Here is an 8,609-nt window from a genome sequence, read left to right as displayed (position 1 = left end):
CTATTGTTTCGGATGTCATGGTGACCTAACGATCTGCGTGATTTAACCGTTTAAAGCCCTCTGATGGGACAAAAGGTCAATAACAAATATTGGTATTTGTTTTCCTCACTGCTTTTGTTGCTTAACCAATCTCTGTTTAAAATCTTTGCCGATTGTTCTTCGCCTTCTCAATTCATTTCTTTCCTAGATACCCAACCTCATGTTTCGACCTCAAATTCCAGGTGCTTATTGCTAAATTTAGTTGCATATGTATTGCAGTTTTAACCACGAAAATTAACCCTTTTCATTTTGCTCCACTGCAGGAGATGTTGGTGGAGATAGTAAATGAGTGGTTAAAGAGACAAAGAGAGAATGAGTTAATAAATGAGTGAATGCTTTAGTGGGTGGGTGACTTAATCGCATTGCACGGGTGATAATTTGTTACTAGTTTGTTAGATTTAAATGTATGAAAACTAACATTTCTCATAACCAAATTCCTTCAAGAGCGGAACAAAATACCCTAATCTGATGAAACCTTGTTGGTCCTTAAATTTGTAAATGAAGTTGACATAGGATGCAGAAAATCAGAGATTAAGCTGCTAACAGGTGCACCTTTTTTGTCTTAAGACAAAACTAATGTCGTTTTATGATGGAATTTTCTTTATGAGGAGAATTTTAATTTCTGTGCACATTTCTGACAGATTCTAGCGCCATATTCTATATGTTTTTAGTTCGGTCAATGTATTGCATGGAATTGCTAAGGTGGATTTTATGCTGAGAAGATTTATATTTTTGGAGAATATTCGATGAATATACCGAACATAGGTGAAAGAGATAAAATCTTTTTAACTGAAATGGTTATATCTTAATGAGCATAGTTTGTTTTGACTAAACGTTTCTAGCAGTTTATCAGGTGAGGTTACAATATCCATGTTTTCATAATCTATGCAATTGTCTTCAGTGTTGTGATGTGATTTAGATTTTTAGCGTAGCTGTAACAATTTTTCAGTCATATCGCTACGATGTCTGCTATGTGGCAGTTTATAGTGATGTCTAGCACTGGGGCATCATGCCGCAGACATGTAGCACGATGTCCCACCCAGTCATATTATCCTGACACCGGGCCGACCAGTCCTAACACTAACCTCTTAATGCTGAGCGTCAAGCGAGGCAGGTATTAGTACCATTTTTGTAAGTCTTTGGTATGACTCGGCCGGGAATCGAACCCACGACCTCCCGCATCCGAGGCGGACGCTCAAACCACTAGACCACCGGAGCGGTGCAATTGTCTTCAGACATATTAAAATGAGAAGCATTCAGAAGAATCAGTCGCATTAGTTACTTCAACAAACAAAAAGTAATTCTTTGAAAGATCCGAAACTTTAATTGATTTGAGAAATTTCCTAATCTATAACTATGAGGCAACCAACATTTAATAGAATGAAAATATATTCTGGAATATTTATTAACTCCGGGTCCACACAATTATTCTGCATATTGCTTTCATCGAGAAAACACGTCATCGTGATTGTAGACGATACATTGCGCGACACAATGACTGATATATGATTTTTAACACCTGACTGATCGCCTGTCAATCTTAAATGACCATTAGAGAAAGACATAGTACACCACAAGAAAAACAGCGTTTTTGTCTTACATTTTTTAGGGGCGGATCTAGAAATTCGTTTTGTGAGTGGGGTCAAAAACATGCAGGCTTGGGGTCTGTGGGATGGAAAGATAAAGAGTTTTCCTGAATTCCCTACTCTCTGATTTTCAATCTATAAATGCTGGAATTTCTGAATGACTGTTCCTTACACGATTATTTTCTTTAGTATATATAAATGATATCGTGAATTATATACAATCATCATTACAAATATATTCGCAGTTGACACTAAACTATATATATCGTTGAAAATCCAAATGAGACTGGCAAACTATTATATTTTGACATTCAAAAATTACAGGACTGGTCACAACACGTAAATAAAATTCAAAGTACCATCCTAGACTGCAGCTGTCCAGTAAATATATTCAAGAAGTACTCCAACATAAGCACTTAGGCATTATATTGTATTGTGATATCGCATGGCAAGCTCACGTCAAACATTGGTCTGAAAAGACTTAGGAGAAATAACTATTATTAAAAATTTGAAATATAGAGTGGATCGCTTTTCCTTGGAAAGAATGTATACGTCTTTAATACTTTCCCTGTTTGACTACACTGATTGTATTTTGGATAATTGTACTATGCAAGAAACACAATCACCAGAAAAACAAACATTTAAGGCTATGAGAATATATACAGGTGCTACCAAGAGTGTGGCTCGGACACTATTATATCAGGGAACCGAGTGGGATAACCGGAATCATCGAAGTTATAAACCTAAACTAACTCATTTCTTTAAAATGTGAAATGCGTCTGGTCCAGATTACTTACAAGATATAATTCATCTCTTTGTTGTTAAAAATAAAACTTACACCACTCGATCATCGAATACTATCAGACCTCTTTTGTACCGAACGACACTTTATTAAAAATCAGATTTGCTTTCCACAATTTTCAATCGTGGAACACGTTGCCGAGTGAAATTTCAAACAAACCATCCATTCAACATTTCTAAATAGGAAAAACATAAAAGTCCCTCGTAGTATTTTGTTGGTGATCGGGTTGTTACGATTATATGGTCTTAAACTTAGTAACAAAATAGAGCAAACACTAACAAGTTTTGTAAAATTCAAAAAATAATTTATTTCCGTAGAATATGAAGCAAATATTTAAAAGAACGTACGATATTGTAAATTAAATCCCACAAATTCATAAAATGTTATCAAAAGTCGAAATGTATGAAGTTCCAATTGAATTCCAATGGTATTCCAAATAAGTTCCAATATTGAATGTGTTGATGTGCATGAAGTTTCGAACGTGGTAATAAGTCAATAATGTGGAGTGTGATGATGTACTCGCGCAATCTTTTGATGTAGCAAAATAATACAGTCCAAAATGTCCTTGTCTGAATTAACTCTAATCCCAAATAATGTTTTCGTCCAAGAATATTATTGATGAGCACTTTGTATTTACAGTGAATAATATTTGAATAAATAAATCAATCCAAATGAAGAATTTAATACAATAATAACAATGATTTTCCTTGAAAATATTACGTCAATAATAAATAATTCCATTAGTAAACTACATCATATAAAAATCTAAGAAAAGAAATAGAAGCAGGAAAATTTCATTTCTAGAACATTTTAAGTCGTCAACAAATATTACTAAAATATTAATAAAGAACATTACCAACATCAGGTACATCAGGTTTTTCCATGGGAAAGGCTAGACTCAGATTAGGATAAACACCTCCATTAATAATGATACTAATATTTAATCTATAATCATATAGAATTATTCTCTATGTGTTATGTTGTTTACAAAAACAATGTCCATACTAAGGTACACAGTGAACTTAATTTTGGACTGAGGTCAGTTGCAAAAAAAATTATAAATAATATATAACTATAGAGAAAAATCACACAAAACAATTCAAATTAAATATACATAACGTAATAAAAAGATAAATAAGGGTCATTAATAATACAAATGTTCGTTGTAATATTCAAAATAAAAGGATCGCACACCAGATAAATTTTTCAATAAATGTTAACTTACTTAAAGAAATTTAAAATAGAGGTCATATTTACGGTATCAAAATGTTCCATCATGCGCTGAAGATTGTAGTAATGCTCGCATGTATGTTGTAAATCGAAGAAACTGTCTGTCATAAAGTAATCACAGTGAAAAGGTCATTGCATGAAGCTCACTTGGGCGGGTCCTCGCCTTTCAATATGTAGGAGTGGGTTCTATAAGTATGACCTATTCTGATTCTTGAATTGATTACTGATGCGGCTGTAGGAAATAGGCCAATCACCCAGGACTGGTTGATCGTAAGGAGTTCGTTATTTATAACATCATTCCATGGTGACTGCCACTTACCAAATAAAAGATATTTAGATACTAGTTTTCAACTCAGCGTATGGTATATAATAATCAGATGTTTGCAGAGATAGGACCTTTTGTGAGCGCCGGCTGTTTTTTCATTTCCTTTAGTACCGACGTGGCTGGGTTACCAACTGTATACTAGAGAGATACAGAGCTTACCCGAGTTACTCAAAGAAGTAGCAAACACTGACTGAGGTGCTGATAGGAACTCAACCTATATGAAATATTTATTCGATCGAAACTGGACTATGTTAAGCTGTTTACGGTTCAGGCAACAAGTCTTACTTAAAGATGCTTGACCTGATTCGCCAGCAAGCAATACGACTTGTTCTGTGAGAATTTATCAAATCTCCGTGTGAAAGCTCTTTATCTGAAGCGATTGAGGCATTATCTGTCACATCGTTGAGAAATACTATGTATACAATATAACCTAAACTTAAGATCTATCCCTTTGAACCCAGACCACTCCGGTGGCCTAGTAGAGGTCGTGGGTTCGAACGCCTGCCGAGTCATACCAAAAACTCAAAAAAAAAATAGTATTTACAGCTTCCTCGCTAGTATCTCAGCATTAAGAAATTAGTGTAAGGACTGGTCGGCATGGTGTGAGGATAATGTGACTGGGTGGGACATCATGCTACATGTCTGCGGCATAATGCCCCAGTGCTAGACATCACTTTAAGCTGCCACACTGCAGACATAATAGCGATATGACTGGAAAATTGTTAAAAGCTACATTGAAATTCTAAATCACACACATGCAAACACGCACACATCCACCCGCCCACCCACCGTTTGAACCCTGCATTTGCTATTGTATTTCAACCCAAATACAAAAACACTATACCAAAACAAGCCAAATACATACCTACCATTGGCATTAAAATATACCCGTGTCTTGACTATACAAATTTTAACCTTTCAAAAATCAAAAGTTACCCTTTTCCGAAACAACTTCCTGGATAATCAAACAACTCGAAATTATTTTATAGCTACATTAATGAAACAATTATGAGAGAAATCATTAGAGTTTCAAAACCCTTATAAAAGACCTCATCCCCGAATTTAAGAACTATACGAGAATTTCCACCGATAGGTCAAAGGAAGAGGAAAATGCTGCTGCAGAACTACACTACAAATATTCGCTTTCCAGATATTGCAGCAATATTTTCAGCCGTAAACAAAGCAATAACCTAACCTTGAAATATATCTAAAGCAAACATATTTTAAACTTTATCATCTTCACCTAATCACTGTCAGAACTTCAGTGACTACACAGTGACTTCAGTGGAAACATGGACGCCCGAGCATAGAGGCAAGAGGGTCGATCTGTGGGCGGGCACATTTTTGGTGGGTGCAGTTCAAAATATGTTATAGATAATTTATAATAATTCGCATAAATAGGTTCAGATTTTTGATATGGTAAAGTTTAGACTTTATGAATACATCTTGACTGGGTACGTTTTGGTCAAAGTACATTTTGACATTGAACGATTTGACTGTAATTTGTTCAATTGGTTAGAAGTTGATTTTCTCCCTTCGGGTGCAGTAAATACATTCCTTTCCCTGGGTCTGTCAAGGAATGTGTCTATTCCCTGTCTATACCTCTTATCAAATGTAAATTATGTTCATCACCGCAGGTAGGTCTTACTTATATTCTTAAGCCTGATATGTGAGCAGCACCGGAAACCAAAGAAGGAACATGCTACCACAGAACTGAACAAAGAGGAACTATACAATGAACCTTTTATCACTGGAAGATAATCGATGGGAAAACAAAAATCCAGAAGTTAACATAAAAGCGTTCCAAATTTGATTACATATACTAGCCAGTGATAGAACAAAACTAAATTCAAACTTTAACGAACCATGAGTCAGCGAGAGAGAGGGAGAGAGAGAGAGAGAGAGAGAGAAAGGGGGGTTGGGGGTTGCACCAAAACAAGATTAAATGTCATAAGTATATACAATCTCGAACAACTTGATCTGTACAAGCCAACAAAAAGTATTATAAAATATTAACATATAATAAATGGGACCAAGTAAAACAAATAGTGCAAGTTCAAAACGACCCAAATACAAACGTCACTGACGATTCTAAACTCACGGAAATACAGAGGAACGGCAAGGTAAACCGCCAAATAGGAAATATCTATGGTAGCAGGGTACTAACCAGAAACGAAAACCACTGGAATATCTAAAAATTAAAGAAACATCAGAAATAGGAAAACCTTATTAAAATTTTGTTTCCAAAATTTAGAAAGTAAACGCCTTTTGTATTTAGAATGTTAGGAGGTTGTTGTTATTGTTGTGGGGTTTAACGCCATATTTTAGCACACGATAGGCTATGCATTACGGATAGTATTAATGGTGGAGGAAGAACCCGGGAAAACCCCGGGATGAACCACCGACCCACGAGAAGCTACTGGCTAGCTTTCTCACATACCCACGTTAGCCGAATTCTAGACTCGAACCCACGCAGATAGAGGTGAGATGGCAGTGATCCGTAACGGAGAGCGCCTTAGAAGCCGAATCCTAGACTCGAACCCATCGCAGACAGAAGTGAGATTGGAGTGATCCGTAACGGAGAGCGCTTTAGACCACTCGGCCACTCGGCCACTCGGGGCCCCAATGTTAGGAGGAATCGCATGTAAAGTTCTAACCTGCTCTATATGCTGCGACGGATTTTGAGGTGATTGCAGATAACATTGAACCTGAGACATACATTATGGCAAACTGCTGTGAACAAAATAGCATTTCCAAATATGACGATACTAATTTTCTAATATTTGAAGGGCCTAATTTCCTGAAATAAAAATATGCAGGGTTTATACTGTTCGGAAATCTTTCCTTTAAAGTGTGATATCAATTTTTTAATATTAGAAACATTGTCTAATATTGGATAATTAAATTTTAATGCTATTCATGAGTACTAATATTAGAAAACGAGGATAATTTGGCAATCATTTTTTTATGCCATTAGACATTGTCTTTTTATAATCAGAGAATCATTGTCTAATTTTCGAAAAACATTTCTTGATGAATGTATTAGCAAACAAGAAATATTTTCTTATAATTGAAACCCATATTCGAATACGAAACCCAAATTGAATCTCAACATAAAATGATTTTCTATTTAGAATTATAAATAAATTGAATTCCTGACTTGAAGTTTTGAGATCTAACAGTGCTTTTCAGATCATACTATGGATATTTGTCCATGATGTAACTGTTTTCGTGATTGTCAGTCACACTATGGATTAATCGTCGATGATGTAACTGTTATTGTGATAATCAGTCACAGCATATATTACTTGTCGATGGTATAACTCTCTCGTGATTATCAGTCACACTATGGATTACATGTCGATGATGTAACTGTCTCGTTATTGTCATTCACAATATTGATTACTTGTTGATGTTATAACTTTCTTGTGATTGTCAGTCATATTATGGATTACCTATCGATGATGTGACAATCATAGGATTACAATATTTCATATGAAAATCCACGAAAACCAGATTGTGAATAAGCGTGCAATAATAGCAAAAATAATATACGTGCACAATCTAACTCTGTAGACTAGGAGAAGAACAAGAAAGTTCAATAATCAATCATAAAACGAACGCCAGCTACCAGCATGAACATTTTTTGCTCAGTAGCATTGTATGCATTTGTCGTTTTCTTGATAGAAGTGTACGGACTTTGATGAGTGTACTTACCTTTGAAACTGATGTCTTTTGGAGGACGAAGTTCCGTTTTCGAATGATAATTTGACAATTTGTATTACACAATTCATATTAATAGCCAGGCATATTTTCGTTGCACTTAATAAAGGACTGAAGATGGGAATCAACGTCTAACTTGGCTAACTGAACTAACAATCATCAAACTACGCTATAGTCGACCTTTTTAGAGAAAGGAATGCAACTGCTGCGATATTATACATTTAGCGACACTATCTCGTGACGCAACTGTTAACTGCCAGCCATGCGCACAGATCGATCCAATACAGGTAGTGTCACCGTTCTGGAGTATTCTTCTCGCGTTTCACTGGCTAAAAAACAATCTGAAGACATTTTAATGGCTATAGAACAGTGCATTTGAACAAAACGTCGATGGCAGTCTTTTTGTTTCTTGTGACGTTTACAGGAAATGGACAATTACCCTTTCTAGTATCAGTAATGAAAAGAAACGTCTCCACTCTGGAATACGTTCTTTTTCTTTCAAAAATCAGTTAGACAGTTACGAAGCTTATCATATGTGAACACTTGCTTGATTTTTGTCTATCCTTTGCTATATTAGACTCCGTTTTTTCACAACACACACACACACACACACACACACAGGCTCGCAGTTTCTCTCGCCCTTAAGAGGTTTCGGGTGGGTGGCCTAAGTGGTAAGAGCGTCCGTCTCGGATGCGGGAGGTCGTGGAGTCTAACCCTGACTGAGTTATACCAAAGACTTCTAAAAAATAGTAAGAGCAGCTCCATACCTTGGTGCTCAGCATTAAGAGGTTATTGTTAGGATTGGTGGGCCTGGTGTCAGGATAATGTGAGTGGATGGGAGTACATGATGCTATATGTCTGCAGCATAATGTCCCTGTGATAGATATCACTAAACTGCCACACT

General features: G+C 36.0%; 1 protein-coding gene across 1 annotated transcript in view; it reads right to left on the bottom strand.

The window, feature by feature from the left end:
- Positions 1–7,879, bottom strand: part of LOC149797365 (uncharacterized) — a 20,794-nt gene extending 12,915 nt beyond the window's left edge. The window contains exon 1 of the mRNA XM_089962133.1: positions 7,700–7,879. The gene's annotated coding sequence lies outside the window, so the exon portion shown is untranslated. The remainder of the gene's footprint in view (positions 1–7,699) is intronic.
- Positions 7,880–8,609: the final 730 nt, after the last annotated feature.

Source organism: Sinohyriopsis cumingii, chromosome 6 (assembly GCF_028554795.1).
Source record: "Sinohyriopsis cumingii isolate HCF-2022 chromosome 6, ASM2855479v2, whole genome shotgun sequence".
Taxonomy (NCBI): domain Eukaryota; kingdom Metazoa; phylum Mollusca; class Bivalvia; order Unionida; family Unionidae; genus Sinohyriopsis; species Sinohyriopsis cumingii.
The sequence above is the reverse complement of the archived record's forward strand: the minus strand, read 5'-3'. Positions and strand labels throughout refer to the sequence as shown.